General features: G+C 42.0%; 1 protein-coding gene across 4 annotated transcripts in view; it reads right to left on the bottom strand.

The window, feature by feature from the left end:
• The window catches only part of TMEM50B (transmembrane protein 50B), a 33917-nt gene extending 16685 nt beyond the window's left edge, over positions 1 to 17232 (bottom strand). The window contains exons 1-2 of one of the 4 annotated variants that reach the window (XM_060640431.3): positions 17072 to 17231; positions 6154 to 6324 (exon numbers count right to left, since the gene is read on the bottom strand). The gene's annotated coding sequence lies outside the window, so the exon portion shown is untranslated. Of the gene's footprint in view, positions 1 to 6153; positions 6325 to 13273; positions 13381 to 17071 lie in introns of those variants that run through there. The other 3 variants (XM_060640433.3, XM_060640430.3, XM_060640432.3) reach the window with 3 other exon arrangements.

Here is a 17232-nt window from a genome sequence, read left to right as displayed (position 1 = left end):
CAAAAGAAATTATCCAACCTAAAGAACATGGATTTTTTTTTTTTCCAAACTGAGGGGAAAACAATGAACAGAGCCTCAACGAACTGAGGAACACTAGTAGTGGACCCAATATGTGTTTAATGCGGTCCCAGAAAAAGATAGAATGAGGAAGACAAGAATATTTGAAGAAATAATGGCTGAGAACTTCCCAAATTTGGTGAAAAATATTAACTTATAAATCCAGAAAGCTCAGCAAACTCCAAGGAGTTTAAACACGGAAAACATCACGATCAAACTGCTGAAAATCAGAAATAAAAAGAAATACTTGGGGGCGCGTGGGTGACTCAGTCGGTTTCTTTATTTCAGCTCAGGTGATGATCTCACTGTTGTGAGATCAAGTCCTGTGTTGGGCTCCACGCTCAGTGTGGAGCTTGCTTAAGAGTCTCTCTCCTTCTTTCTCTGCTCCATCCCTACTCATGTGCACCCATGCTCTCTCTCTCTCTCTCTCAAAATAAACAAACTTGAAAAAAAATAGCCAAGAAGTAGCAATCCAACATGCATCAGCTGACGGATACGCACATAAAATGTGGCGGTATCATACACTGAATACAAATTCAGCAATAAGAAGGAATGAAGCACTGATATGTGCTACAACATGAAGGAACCTCAAAAACATTATGCTAAGTAAAAGACATAAGACCACATATTGTATAATTCCATGTCTATGAAATGTCCAGATGAAGCAAATTTATAGACAGGAAGTAAATTTGTGGTTGCCTAGTGACAGTGGGGGGAGTGGAATAGGGAGTCATTGCTAATGGGCACAAGGTTCTAAAATTAGACTGTGGTCAGAAGATGGTAGGGGAAGGGAAGAGAGAGGCAGACCAAGAAACAGACTCTTAACTACAGAGAATAAACTGGTAGTTACCGAAGGGGAGGCTGGTAGGGGGATGGGGGAAATGGGTGATGGGGATTAAGGAGGGCACCTGTGATGAGAACTGGGTGTTGTATGGAAGTCTTGAATCACTAAATTATACACTTGAAATTAGCATTACACTTATGTCAACTAACTGGAACTTAAATAAAAACTTAAGGAAATAAAACTATGGTGATGACTACACAACTCTGTAAATATACTAAAAATAACTGAATTGTACACTTAAACTAGCAGAGTGTTATCATATGTATATTTCAATAAAGCTTTTTTATAAAAATGAGGATAAAATAAAAACATTTTCAGGTAAACAAAAACATAATTCATCACCAGATCTGCACTAAAAATAATGCTAAAGGAAATTCTTCAGGCTGAAGGGAAATGACATCAGATGAATCTCAGATCCACAGGGAGCAATGAAGAATACCAGAAATGATCTATATGTAGGTAAATACAAAAGACTATCTTTTCTTCTTTGACCTAAAAGATAACTATGTGAAGCAAAAATTATAACATGGCATATATAGCATTTCATAAAGATGAACTTGTATCTAAACAGTATGTTGGTTATATTTTCAAATAATAGGCTTAAATATGGATTCAGGTGAAATACCTCTAAAATTAAAGTAATAGATCCAGTTATTCTGAAAAATAAGTACAAGTAATATATTATAGGAGGTCCAAACACTGGAAACACAAGCTGGGAAGCAATATTTGCAAAACAAATATCTGGCAAGGAACTTGTATCTATAATACAGAAGGAATTAAACACCAGAAATAAAAAGATAAAATATAGGCAATAAAAAGTACGCAAAAGACTTGAATAAACTTGAAATGGGAAAAAAGACTTAAAATTAATGAATTAATGCAAATTAATGAAATAACATCTCACATCCACCAGGATAGCTAAAATTTAAACGACTGGCAATACTAAATGTTGGTAAGGCTGTAGAGCAACTGGAGATCCCATACATTTCTGGTGAAGGTTTCTTATCAAGTTAAAAATAAACCTCCCTAGGGGCACCCGGGTGGCTCAGTTGGTTAAGCGTCCGACTTCAACTCAGGTCATGATCTCACAGTTTGTGAGTTCAAGCTCTGCATCAGGCTCTGTGCCGACAGCTCAGAGCCTGGAGCCTGCTTTGGATTCTGTGTCTCCCTCTCTCTCTGCCCCTCGCCGCTCATGCTCTGTCTCTCTCTGTCTTAAAAATTAAAAACAAAAACAAAAACAAAAACAAAAACATTAAAAAAAAAAAAAAAAAAAAAAACCCTCCCTATAACCCAGCAATTCCATTCCCAAGTATTGGCCAAGGGAAGTAAAAACACATTATCCACACATAAGAAAGACTTATAGAAGGAGGTTTTTAACGGTTTTATTCACAATAGCCCCAAACTGAAACAGCCTAAATGTTCATCAACAAAAGGATGGACAAACAAGGTATGAGCAATCCATACAATGGAATACTGTTCCACAATGAAAAAGAATGAACATACAACCAACAGAAAAAACAAACAAGCAAACCCTCAAAGACACGATTTAAGTGAAAGTCAGCAGACATAAAATAGTGTATACTGTATGGTTCCATTTAAATGTAGCTTAAGAAGAGGCAAAATTAATCACTAGTCCAAGAAATCAGAACAGTGCTTGCCTATAGGGGGTAAGGACTGACTGCAAGGGAGCTTTCTGGGAGTGACAGAAATGTTCTATATCTTTTTTTTTTTTTTAACGTTTATTCATTTTTGAGAGACAGAGTGCGAGCTGGGATGGGGCAGAAAGAGAGGGAGACAGACTCCAAAGTAGGCTCCAGGCTCTGAGCTGTCAGCACAGAGCCTGATGTGGGGCTCAAACTCACGACTCGCGAGATCATGACCTGAGCCAAAGTCGGACCCTTAACCGACTGAGCCACCTAGGTGCCCCAGAAATGTACTAGATCATAATTGGGATAGTGGTTATACAGGTACATACATTTATCAAAAGTCATTGAAGTGTACACTTTAAGATGTGTGTATTTTACAGTATGTAAATTTTACCCACAAAATGTTTTCAGAAGTTTATCATTCAGATACACTTTAGCTACACTGAAGTCTTGCATTTTATCGCTATTAATGCAAATATAGTAATGAATTGTTATCAAACATTAAACGTTAACTGGTTAATAGGGAAGGTCATCATGAATTTAAGACAATGTCTGAAATTAAAACAAGTCTTATTCCCTACTATATCAAATTCATTTCCCATATATTAATCTAATTATAAATAGTTCTATAAGCAGAAAATATATAGCTATTTGCATACAATGGTTTCTGAACTGTCATGATCTCCTCCCGTCTGGGGCTAAAATTGGAGGGTCAGGACAAGAGGAACATCGAACAAAGTAATACAAATAATTACTATGGAGGAAATGCGCAGGATCCTGATAGAGAATAAAGGGGAGACTTATTTTGGAAAGGGTCATCAGGGAAAGTCTCTATGAAGAGGTAATCCTTGCTAAGATCTTAAAACATATGAAAATTTAAAAGCTGAGTAAAGTTACTTAGATTAAGGAGAAACAAAAGGGATAGAGCAGGGAGAGGGAAAATTATATACAAAAGTCCCTACGTCTCTGTGGGGCCAGCAAGGAAGAATTAGCTGGTACCAAAGAGAATCAGGACACAGTAAAGTTAGTGGGGCAAGGTGGCTTGGAATAAGTTTGAAGAGTGACAGGTAAGGGCCAGATCACACTGCAGATTAACAGTCTCCCTGGATTTGGGTTTCACTGAGTCATAACAGGAAACCAAAAGAAGGACTTTGAGGAGAAAAGGAGCTGAGGCACCAAGAGCCCAGTCACTCTGGGAAACGTGTAGGAAAGTGAGGGGAAAGGACTAGTATATTAAGAATGAACACTCTCAAATGGGAAGAGAGTCTCTCTCTCTCAAAAATAAATAAACATTAACAAGTTATTATAATTAGGGGTGCCTGGGTGGCTCAGTTGGTTAGGCATCCAACTTTGGCTCATGTCATGATCTCGTGGTTCGTGGGTTCGAGCTGTGCTGACAGCTCAGAGCCTGGAGCCTGCTTCGGATTCTGTGTCTGCCTCTCTCTCTGCCCTTCCCCCGCTCGTACTCTGTCTCTCTTTCTCAAAAATAAACAAAACATTAAAAAGTTATTATAATTAACACAATGAAGTGCTGATTCTTCTTGCCTGTTGAGAAACCTCTTATACAATGTATTATGTCTGTAACTGTTTTTAATACACTTAAGACTTTTGAGGTCAAGGAAATTATTGGTATATTCTCCCACAAAACTGACCCCAGTACCAAGTAAACAAAAAGAAAAGATCTGGGGCGCCTGAGTGGCTCAGTTTGTTAAGCATCTCACTCTTTGTGAGTTCAAGCCCCAGTGTCAGGCTAGCACAAAGCCCGTGTGGAATTCTCTCTCCCTCTTTCTCTGCCCCTTCCCTGCTCACACTCACTCTCCTTCTCTCTCTCAAAAATAAATAAATAAAACTAAAACAACAACAACAAAAAAAAAACAACAAGATTAGTGAACTGAACTAATGGATTACTGGTCTGACCCATAACTCTTGCAATACATTAGACAGCAATTATTCCTAATACTAAGAGTGGTAAGTCTTTATAAAAGGAAATACAAGTCCTTGTCAGAGGGCATTTTAAGTGATTCAACTGTCAAAATTTCATTTCCAAAAACTCAGCTTAGGAAACCCAAGGACACTTGCAGAAGGAAGAGAACACAACTAGACACTTCAACATACAGACATGGTCTGAGAAATTTCCATATGCATCAAAGTCCCAAATAACATCTAATTCAGAAATTTTTCCACTAACCAAATTTTCCCACTACCACCTATTTGTTCTTCCATTTCTCCGCTAGCATTAGGTACTGAATGTATAAAAATGATTAAGGCAATCGATACGGAAAACAGTCTAGTTAGGAACAGTGTCAGAACAAACAACTGCATTACAATAGGTCCTGCAATAGACATACACTATGAGCTATCATGCAGAAGTGCCATAAGAGAAATATGAAACAAAGTATTACAGGACAGCACTTGCCAGGAAGAGCTGAGGAAAGTTCGACAGATAGAGAGCAAACTTAACTGGGTTTTGAAGCATGAATAAAAGTTTGGCAGATGAAAAAGAAGGAATAAAATGTGCAAAATTATGAGCTTGTAAACAGGGAAATGACAAGATCATCTCTGTGATTTAGAAAGATAATGCTGGCAGCAACAGTGTGGACGAGAGAGACTGAAGAGAAATGTGAAAAGAAGGTGGCCCTCACTCTAGACAGGGAGAGAAGAAGGATGCATACCGAAGCCATACTGGTGCAGGCTAAAGAAGGGTTTTTATTTGAGGACTACTAAAGTGGCATCATCAATAGGCAAGGAGAAGCTAAGATTGTGGCTGGGGGCCCGACGGATGGTGAGACACCATTAGCCAAAGCACGAAAGGGAGAAAGGGAGAGAGGAATCTGAGCATAATGTATTTGATAGGACTAAAGGACATTCGGGTGGAGATCACATAGACAGATGTATAGAAACTGAAAGGGTGGTTTAAGACAGATGTACGGATTAGAGGCTCACAGTAATTAAGTGGCAACTGAAGTCACGGGGCAGTTAAGGTATCTCAGGGAGAAGATGTGGAGGAGGACTGAGGACTGATTCAACGTTCATCTCTGACTCATGTCCTTTTTTTCCCGAACTACTGTGTGCACGCACTACAGCAGCCCTACGGATACGATGGCATTTAATCGGCACAAAACTCCTCCAGAGCATGTACTGAATATTTACAGAACACCTCCTACAAGCAAGGCACGGTGGGGAAAATAAAGATGAATAAAACTTAGCCCTCATCATCAGGGGATTTACAAACCAGCAGAGAAACCAATTAACATTTTGTTAAATTAAATTATAATTTGTATCATTAAAAAATCTATTGCCAAAAAATCAGGAGATTAACAAAATACACATGTCATTCAAGGTGCTAATTAAGTCTACACAGCCAGAGCAAAACAAGCTGAGTCGAATGAAACAAACATGAAGTGTGTGTCTTCCCCACCCTGATCAGGACTACTGGCTGTTAGTTACAGGATGTGTATAGGTGCAATGCTCTTTACAGACCACTCCATTCCAGGCTCAGAAGAACCCTATTCATGGATTATTCTCTTCAATCCTCACAAACGCTCTAAGGCAGTTGCGATTATTACCTCACACTAGTGAAAAGGTTTAGAGAATTGGTTCACTTGCCCGAGGTCACGCAGCTAGCCAGGAGGCAAGCCAGGATCTCCACTGAAGTTTAGATCTGGCCCCCAAATCTGCTTACAAGACCATCATGCTGAACTGCTGCGCATCATCAGAGACTTTCACAGTATTTCTGTCATTTCAGATCTCATAAAGAGAAAGTTATTGTTCCGCTGCCTGTAGTGAAGAAAGCAAGAACAAGATAGAAGAGAAATGGACGCAATTTAGAGGAACAATGTGATCATCCGGAAACAGAAGAAAGCGGTCCAATGAGGTCTGCAATGATGATGGTGATTGCTCCTGATTCCAACCTTGCCAAAGGAGTCTAAAGAATAGCTTTTCTTCTTGGGTTGCTATAAACCTGGTTTCTAGGCACTCACAGTGTGAATATTTTATAGGCCTTAAAATCCAAGAGCATGAATTATTCAGAGATCTAAGCACTTCTGGAAAAGACATTTTACATACTTTACATCAGGGAAGGCTTCTTTGCCTTCTGACTTGTAAATCACATGTAACAAGAATAAAATTTAGCCAGCACCACCAATTTTGGTAAAAGACTTAAATCTAAAATCAAAGTAAAGGATGGGGAGCATTGACTTCTAAAGAGACTTTAATTTCATAACTATATAATAATCTCCCCCAGTAATATCCTTGTTAACTTTTAATTATTCAAAACGTGGGTTATTTGGTGAATCCTCCCCTCCGGTACTGCTCAATGCCGTTGATTCACAGCCTGAAATATCCAATTACCCGCATGACATCTCCTGGCTGTCTCAAAATCACCTCAAAATCAACAGGTCAGGACCCAAATTCATGATCTCCTCCTCCAAACCTGATCCCCTTCCAGGATTCCCTGCAATGAATGAATGGACCATCCATCCAGTTTTACAAGCCAGAAACCCAGGGGTCATCCCTGCTGCTTCCTTCTTCCCTCTGACATCCAATCCACCACCCGACTAAGCCTCCTTACTTCAGTCCGTCTCCAGCACCGCATGACCCAAGTACTCCCCCCTCACCTGTTCCACTACGGTGGCCTCCCAACTCACCTAGCCACATCCACTCCTGCCCCCATCAATATGTCCTCCATACTGCAGCTGCAAGGACTGTTTTTAAAAAGGCACAACTCTCGTATTTCCCTCCTGCTGAAGACTTTTAATTTCCCTCCAGCGTATTGTAAGATAAAGACAAAACTCTATAGTACAGCCCAGGCCTTACTGGCCCCAGCTTCCTCTCACACTTCTCCTGACTCTTTCCAGGCATCCTGGCTTCTCTTTTGGTATCCCATACTTGCTAAATCACCCCACCGAAAACCCACACACCCTCTGTCTGATACCTCTCCGTTCCCAGCTCACCTAGTTAACTCCTACTCACACCACAGACGTCAGCTTAGTTAGCACTTTTTCGCTCAAATATCAGCTTTCACTTCCTCGTTCAATGTTTATTTACAGTGCCTACTACATACCAGGAACCGGACAGTTAATATACATCAAAGAACAAATAAAAAGCACTAGCTATGTGGAGCCTAGTATGTGAGTGGAAAACAATAAACATCATTTTTTTAAGTGTATTTATTTATTTTGAGAGTGAGAAAGAGTGTGAGCAGGGGAGGGGAGGGGAAGAGACAGAGAGAGAGACAGAGACAGAGAGAGAGAGAGAGAAAGAGAGAGAGAGAGAGAGAGAATCCCAAGCACGCTCTATGCTGTCAATGCAAAACCCCACACGGGACTCAGTCTCACAGATCGTGAGATCATGACATGAGCCAAAATCAGGTCAGACGCTCAACCGACTTTGCCACCCAGGTGCCCCTAAACATAATTTTTAAAGTAAATTGTATACGATGCTAGAAAGCAGTAAGTGCCGTGGGGGGGAATAAACGAGCAGAGTAAGGAGCATCGGGAGTGCAGGCGATCATGGGGCCGGCAGAAATGTCAAACTGGTGGTCAAGGCAGACTCCGCTGAGAAGGCACCAGCTGAGCAAAGACGAAGGGAGAGAGAGAGTCAGCCCTGTGGATGTCTTTCAGAGAGAACAGCAGCAGGGGCAAAGGCCCTAAGACAGCGTCTGGGTATCCAAGTAGCACCGCAGGGCCAGTGTGGCTGAGGCACAGTGAGTGAGAGGGGAGAGGGGGAGAAAATAAGATCAGAGAGGTAGCAGAGAGGCAAGGAAGGATGATTACAAAGCCTCATAGGCCACTGTGAGAACTCTGGTTCCTACTGACCGAAATAGACAGCCATTAGAGTGCTAAGCAGAGTGACTTAGATTTAAAAAGGATCCCTTAGGCTGTTGTGGGAGAACAGACTGTAAGGGGTAAGAGTGGAAAGACAGACCAGTTCATATGATACTGATTTTCAAGACTTCCTAACTCCGTGACCAGATCTAATAATCCCCCTAGTCCTGCACTATTAATCTCATTATTTGATTAATATTTACCTCCCCCTGTAGAGAGCCAGCTCCATGAAGGACAGTCTAAGTCTACTTTGGCTCGCTGTAGCATTCCCAGGTCCTAGCACAGTGCCTGAAATACACTAGGCAAACACTTGTTGAAAGACGGACTCTAACTATTAGAGCTTTCAGAATGTGAAGTGCATACATGTCTCATTGTCCCGTCACAAAAAGAAACAGAGGCAACTTTATACCTAGGTTTATCTAAACTGATGGTCATAAAAAACATCATTTGGGTGAGGGAAATCAGTTCTGCTGTGACAATATTGTCAAACATGTTATTTCTTAAAATCCTCCTCCTTCCTCCCCAAGTCCATATTCTGCCAGAATTTTCTAAAACCCAGATTGGATCATGCCATTCATTCTAATAGCTGGTGAGATAAATTCCAAAAGGTACAGGGTACTTGCAACTTCTCCCTAACACAGCTTTCTTATCTCCTGCCATCTTGACACTGTACCTCCAGCCATAAAGAAAAGGAAGGGAGAAGGAAGCCAAGACTTGTTGAATACCTACTGTTAGGCAAGCCCCTAAATCTTACATATATATATATATAATATATATATATTGTTTAGATTTATTTATAGACACAAATATATTCAAATACTTTACATGTCTAACACAGATGTGTATATTAGATATACAATATATAATCTATGATCATATATACTACATATGATATAGAAATATATATATCTATAATAGATATATGAGTTTAATATATATCTATAATATTACACACACACACACACACACACACACACACACACACACACACACCCGAGGCACCTGGGTGGCTCAGTTGGTTAAGCGTCCAACTTCGACTCAGGTCATGATCTTGTGGTTTGTGAGTCTGAGCCCCTAATTGGGTTCTGTGCTGACAGCTCAGAGCCTGGAGTCTGCGTGGGATTCTGTGTCTCCCTCTCTCTCGGCCCCGCCCGCCCCACACACACACTGTGTCTCTCTCTCCTTCAAAAATAAATAAACATTAAAAAAAAAAAAAAGGTTCAAAGGAATTACTATCTTCCAGCATTAACCATACAGAAGCAGCAAACTGTACAGGCTTTGAGGACCGCAGGGTGATTCAGTCGGTAGAGCATGCAACTCTTGATCTTGGGGTTGTGAGTCCAAGCCCCACAATGGGTATAGGGCTTACTTCAAATTAATTAACTAGTTATTTAAAAAAAAAAAAAAAGTACAGGCTTTGGAGTGAACACTGGCTTGAGCCCAATCCCATGTCCAGCCTCTTCCCAGCTGTGCCTACTTGGCCAGGTTATGTATCCATTCTACTCTTTAGGGAATAGTTGCTATGTACCAGTGCTGTTTGAGCTTTAAACCTCCTTATAAACCTCCCTATGCTGTGGTTTTCTGGTATGTAAACTGGGGTGATGACAGCACATCCCTAGAAAGTGAGAATTAATCACAGCAACTGCGATTGCTTCATACATACCTTCAACAACTCCTTACCAAAAAGAGGGTTCACATACATTCAATTACTTTGTAGCAAACACTGTTCCTGGCAATACCGCTATGACTCTTGGGTCCAGAGAAACTGTTCCTCCTTCTGGCGGAGACAGCCGCCTGTACACATGCATCTCCATTTTGCTCACTCCTGAGCTCCACTAAAACTACAACAAAGGGAGTTTTTAAAAAGTCATAAACTCCTAATGATAAGGAGAAAGGAAGAGAAAAGAAGCAACAGCAATGAAACAGCAATGAAATCCTCAAATCTGGCAAGCTGCCGGACAATGGTAACTGACAGCACGCCCCAGAGAGCGGGGTTCCCAAGCCAGCGGCGGGGAAAGCTGAGAAGCAACCCAGGAAAGACACGGGGGAAGCAGTTAGAAAGTTAGGTCCCCAGAGCCTGTCCTTTCTTTCCTGATGGTGCCAAATGCTTCTTCCATATCCTGGCAGAAGCCTAAGGTGTTTCCGCCCCATTGCTTGTGTTCTGGATCTGGGGATGACCGGCAGGACGAAGTACCAAAAACTGGACAGGAGGGACTACTGTTCCTCTGCTCTGGCTCAGGAGACTGGCAGCCAGATCTCTTCCTTCCAAATGGGAAGCTGCAGAACTATGCGGAGAAAGAAAAGTTAAAACAAGATCATCATAACCTCAGAGATGAGAGAACATATTGCATCTATCAAATAAGAATAGGATGCTATCATGAGAGATACTCAGAGACTAAAAAATAGCCTTTGGAAATAAAAAACATGATCATGGAAAAAAAATTTAATATTTTTCATTTATTTTTGAGAGAGAGAAAGAGCACAAGCGGGGATGGGGCAGTGGGGGGAGGGGCACAGAAAATCCAAAGTGCGCTCTGTGCTGACAGCCCTAGCCCTATGCGAGGCTCGAACTCACAAACCATGAGGTCATGACCTGAGCCAAAGTCAGCCGCTCAACTGACTGAGTCACCCAGGCGCCCCTGGAAAACATTTTTTTTTTTAATCCAAATAGAAAGGTTGGGAAATCAGTGTTAAGAAAATCTAAGGATTAGTTGCTATGTGCCAGCACTGTTGAGCTTTAAACCTCCCGAGGCTATGGTTTCTGGTACATAAACTGGGCAGAGAGTAATAAGTAGCTGATGGAAAGCAGATAAGAAAATTGGAAGACCTTTACAATGTTCACATCCATATAACGGGTATTTCAGAAGAAAGACTACAAAGCAAATAGAAGGGAGAAAATAACAAAATATTTCATGAGAATTTCCCCAGAAGTTACTGTATATCCAGATTTAAAGGGTCCATCAAATACTCAACTTGATGGATGCAAACAGACCCACACTAATATATATCATTTTAGGAGTGCCTGGGTGGCTCAGTCGGTTGAGCGTCCAATCTGGCTTAGGTCATGATTTCGCGGTTTGTGAGTTCAAGCCCCACGTGTTTCAGATTCTGTGTCTCCCTCTCTCTCTGCTCCTCCACCACTCATGCTCTGACTCTCTCTCAAAAATAAACATTTAAAAAAATTTTTTAAAAAGATACATCACTTTAAATTTCAAAACAATGTGGTCAATATGGAGATTCTATAAGTTTGGAGACAGAAAAAAAAAAGCAGGTCAAATACTAATTATCATGAATCATAATGCTTGGAATTCTCAACAGCAATAGTGGAAGCAGAGGGAACTTCAAAATTCTAAAGGAAAATTATTTTCAACTGAAATTCTATTACCTGACAATGTATCAGTCAAGTATGAGGATAGAATCAAAACATATTCAGACAGGGAAGGTCTCCAAAAAACGTAACTCTTCTTGTCAAGAAGCTACTGGAGTTTGAGCACCATTAGAGAGAGTGAATCAATAAAAGAAAAAGGACACAAACTTCCAGTTATAAAGCAAGTCAGGAGATGAAAAGTATAGCATAAGGGATAGAGTTGATAAGATTATAAGTTTGCCCGGTGACAGATGGTAACTACACTTATCGTGGTGAGCACTATGTACAGAATTGTTAAACCACTAGGTTGTGCCCCTGAAACTAATGTAACTTGTATGTCAACTATACTTCAATAATAAAAATATTTTTTTTAACGTTTATTTATTTTGAAAGAGAGAGAGAGCAGGGGAGGGGCAGCGAGAGGGTGAGAGAGAATCCCAAGCAGGCTCCACACTGTCAGCACGTAGCCCCATGTAGGGCTCGATCTCATGAACCATGAGATCATGACCTGAGCCAAAATCAAGTCAGATGATGGGGTGCCTGGGTGGCTCAGTAGGTTAAGCGTCTGACTTCAGTTCGGGTCATGATCTTGTGGTCTGTGAGTTCAAGCCCCACATAGGGCTCTGTGCTTACGGTTCAGAGCCTGGAGCCTGCTTCAGATTCTGTGTCTCCTTCTCTCTCTGCTACTCCCCTGCTCATGCTCTATCTCTCTCTGTCTCTCAAAAATAAATAAACGTTAAAAAAATTTTTTTAAAGAAGTCAGATGATTAAAAAAAAAAAAGTCAGACGCTTAACCTACTGAGCCACCCAGGTGCCCCAAAAATAACTTTTAAAAGAGAGAATCCAGGATACAGGAAAGATCCAACCCAGGAGACCTAAAGAGGTTCCAGCTGTGCCCCAGACAAGGAGGATAAGCGGGCCAGACTGAAGTAGTGAGACAGACATGTCCCCGGTGCCACACCAGCTGTTTAACCTGAGGACTGAACGCCCTGAAACCTGGCCCAGATTCCTATCTGTACCCAGCTGGGCTTGGTTTGATCTTGACCATACGGTGACACAGTTTCTGCTCGCCTTCAAAGCCCCGCAGCTGCACCAGCAGAGGCCATTCATGCCCCGGGGCAGAAAGATTCTGCTTTGAGCCACGCTGTTAACTCTGGGCAAGCCACAGTGAGCTGAACAGCAGAAAATACAGAGCAGCCCATGCCCTCTGCCTGCGCTTCTGCTGTCCTTTCAGACCCCGGGGATATTATACATTCCGTACAGACTGTGGCAATGAAGTGAATATCCCAATAAAATGAGTCCAATGACTTATTGTTTCCCAAGTGCATATGAAAGTTACGTTTACACTATACCGTAGCCTACTGAGTGTGCAATGGCATTATGTCTAAAAAACAAGGTGCATACTTTAATTTGAAAAGACTTCATTGCTAAACATGTTAACCATCATCTGAGCATTCAGCAAGCTGCAATCACTAATCACAGATCACCATGACACATACAATAACAAAAAAGTTTGAAATATTGCAAGAATTACCAAAATGTGACACAGAGGCATGAAGTGAACAAATGCCGTTGGAAAAATGGTGCTGATAGGCTTGCTCCACACAGGGTTGCCACAAACCTGCACTTTGTTTAAAAAAAACAAAAAAACAAAAAAAAAGACAGTATCTGCAAAGCGCAATAAAACAAGGTGTGCCTTGTATGAGGCCCACACTAGAGCCTTCCAGATGCCCTACTGTGTGGTCCATTTCCTAGGACTCACTCATGACACTACTCATTAACTTCCACCGAAAGTCCCCCTATAAACGGTCAGGGAAGCTGAAGTCATTCTCTTCTGCTCATCTCTTCCTGGAAAACTCCATCTATAATAATGACAATATCGTCCTTTCCTTACACACTCAGGTTTGTACTTACAATTGTAAAACAAAATTTTAATCTCAAATTTAGAAAGCTCTAGTATTTTCTAATAAGTCTGTTTGGAATTCATCTACACTCAGGGGAAAAGAACTTCGTTATCATAGTTTACTTAATGAAAAATTCATTGTTAATAAAGACACGGTTTATAGTCCTATAAGGTTGAACTGGAGAATTAATAAGGGGTTATGATTTTTAGAACCTTGTAGGAAAGAGTAATCCCAAAGGCATTATGATTTCGTTGCTGTGTAGAACATTAACCAATTATATCTAACTTGGCAATTTTGTTCATTCTTTTCCCTGTGGACTACATATATTCTTTAAATCCTCTCAAAACCAGCTCTTTGTGGCACTCTCTATAACAGTTAAATAAAACTTTGAAACATGCTCACTATTTGCATGAGAATTTTGTTGTAACACTACTCAATCAAAATCAAAAATATTGTTTAGGATGGGTATCTGTGTATATGTCCACTGTGTGTGTGCATTTATGTCTATGTGTATATTTGTGTGTATATATATGCAAAGCTTATTTTTAAAAATTTTTAATGTTTTTTTTAATTTTTGAGAGAGAGAGAGAGAGAGAGAGCGTGAGTGGGGGAAGGGCAGAGACAGAGAGGGAGACACAGAATCTGAAACAGGCTCCAGGCTGTGAGCTGTCAGCACAGAGCCTGATATGGGGCTCGAACTCGAGAACAGCGAGATCATGACCTAGGCCGAAGTCAGATGCTCAACCAACTGAAGCCATCCAAGGCACCCTGTATGTAAAGTTTATTTTAAAAAGCAAGAGAAAGATTAACAGATCAGAACAGAGGCTACCTCTGGAAGAAGGAGGCAAATGTTTTGTTTCTTAATCCGATGGTAAATACAATGATCACAGCATTCATACTCTTTTAAAAATATATGTACATATATACCACATATGATATATATACATATAAATCACATATATCATACATATACAAATATATATGTACATATGTATACATACTTTTTGTACACCTGGGATATATTTTGCAACAAAAGGAACTTATTTATTTATTTTTTAATTTTTTTTGGAATGTTTATTTATTTTTGGAATGTTTATTTATTTTTGAGAGAGAGAGAGACAGAGCATGAGCAAGGGAGGGGCAGAGAGAGGGGAGACACAGAATCCGAAGCAGGCTCCAGGCTCCCAGCTGTCAGCACAGAGCCCGATGCGGGGCTCAAACTCACAAGCCGTGAGATCATGACCTGAGCCAAATCAGACGCTCAACCGACTGAGCCACCCAAGCGCCCCTAAAAGGAACTTATTTTAAAAAAGAACAAGAAATTGTTATGATTGGGTATTCAAGGGGTTACCATAGGATGGAATGTACATAAAATAGTCTGTTCACATTTTCTCTTCCTGAAGGCCTTCTCTATTCATTCCTGCCAAGCCAATCAAATGAGTGAACATAACCTTAAAGTCAACACCACTAAGTGGAAACAAAGTTAAAAAATTCACCATTATTTAACCTGGTCCTCAAAATTTTCTTGATTCGGTCTCTAAATATAAAAGGACACACAGGTTCTAAGAAACGCATTTAAATCAAACAAATTTAGCTACTGCCTTTAAGTTATAAAATCTTTTTAAGTTATAAAAAATATTCCTGGTGAAAAGGGCACTAAAATTATACTCAAGTACAATCATCTGTTTCAATTATCTACCTGAAACTTATCCTACAACGGCAGAAGGATTTTCATGCAGCAAGGCTTTTAATGGCTAAAATCTAGACACAACCAAAATGTCCATCAGTACAAGACCAATAAAATATATTAGAGTACATGTGAACAATGCATACTATGCAGCATTTTAAAAATGAGGGCTGGCGGTGCCTGGATGGCTCAATAAATTAAGCATTGGACTCCTGACCGGCTCAGGTCAGGATCTCATGGTTTGTGAGTTTGAGCCCTGCATCAGGCTCTGCTCGGGATTCTCTCTCTGCCCCTTCCCCACTTGTGCTATGCGCACTCTCTCTCTAAAAATAAATAAAATTTTTAAAAAGAGCCAAGATTAAAAAATTTTTTTTTCTACAGCCTATATTACCATTATCACTTCAAAAGGAGCAAATAAGGATAAACTAATCAGACAGATTCTTTACCCTGGACTCCAGAAGTGAACTCAGAAAAGACCAGCCAGTCAAGGCTGCTGTAATCCTAGTGGACAGAGGATGGGAGTGGGGTGGGGAGGGGAGGGTGTGTCTCCGGAAGAGGAAAACTACATCCTCCTGCTGCTCTCATTAAACCTGCTTTTCCTGCAGCATTAACATTCAAGATAACTTTCGATTTTTATTTTAAGAATGAAGAGTCTTGCAACACTATTACCGGTAAGAAGGCTTAACGTTTGTTTTACGTTTGAAACCTAAGCCGATCTGAAACACGAGAAGACAAGAGACTAAAGACGATGGAAAGGAAAAGTGTGACCAGCCCGGGAGTAGGAGCCTTGGGAATTGTTAAGAAAGGGGATTTACGGTGCAGATAGATGAAGAGTTTGAGGGAAGAGGTGGGACACTCCGAGAAGAGAAATTAACGTCTTTGAGAGGCATAATGGTGACTACACATTTACTCCAATCGCAGGCTTGACTCCCGCCCCCACACACGCACAAGCTCACAAGGCACTGACAGCAGCAAGGGAACGAGCACAGTCGATCTTAACACTGCTTTGGCTTTAAAAAGGTCATATATTTACATTACAGATTAAGCACTTTCCAGCGATTAACTCGGAACCCAATTAATTGGTTAAAAACCAAAATGGTCTTCCGCAGCCAACTACCATTGCTACAGTGGCGATTCTCTGCTGCTACTTACCTAAAAGGTCGTTCAGCACTTTATGATTAATTCTCAAAAGAATGCTGAGCCTCTAACATTTCCTCTTCCCACCTCTGTACCTGACTCTCCTAAGGTCAGAGTCGGGAAAGTCCACACAACACGGACCATATTCTCAGCAATGGTTCTGAGAACGCGAGAGGGACGACAAAAGTACCCGAGTCGCCCCCAGACTCCCGCAGCGAGCCGTCCACCGCCTCTCTCCCCTGCCCGTCGCCCTGGGAAGCCGAGAGGCTCGAGATGGGAATCTTCCAGACCTCCCCGACAAGCAATCGACGGCCAGGTAACGCGGCGGTGCGGCCCTCCCCGGTCGAGTGCGGGTCCCCGCGCGTCACCGCCGCGGTCGGCCCGAGGGGAGGCGGGCTGGGCCGGAGAGGTTGGCGGAGGCCCCCCGGTCCGCAGGCTGCCCGGGTGTTCCTCCGGCCCGTTCCACCGGGCGGCGCCGGGCGCAGGAGAGGCCGGGCTGGGCGCCGCAGCACCGCGCAGGCCGGGTTGGCCGGGGGCGCCTCCTCACGCGCGGACGGGGGGCACGAGCCCCCAGCGCGTCGCGAGACCGGCCGACCGCACTCACCTGGCTTCCCTGACCCCTACGCCGACCCCAAGCGCTCACGCACAGGAAGAGGCGGCTGTGCCCGGACCCGGCCGGCGTCCGCGGCTCCACCTCGGTCCCGGGGAGCCGGGAGCAGACGGCGGGCGCTAGGCTAGGGGCGCCGGCGGGGCGCGGCGCCGTGC

This window comes from Panthera onca, chromosome C2, assembly GCF_046562875.1.
Source record: "Panthera onca isolate mPanOnc1 chromosome C2, mPanOnc1 haplotype 2, whole genome shotgun sequence".
Taxonomy (NCBI): Eukaryota; Metazoa; Chordata; class Mammalia; order Carnivora; family Felidae; genus Panthera; species Panthera onca.
Note: the sequence above shows the minus strand (reverse complement) of the source record. Positions and strands in the feature narration are given on the sequence as shown.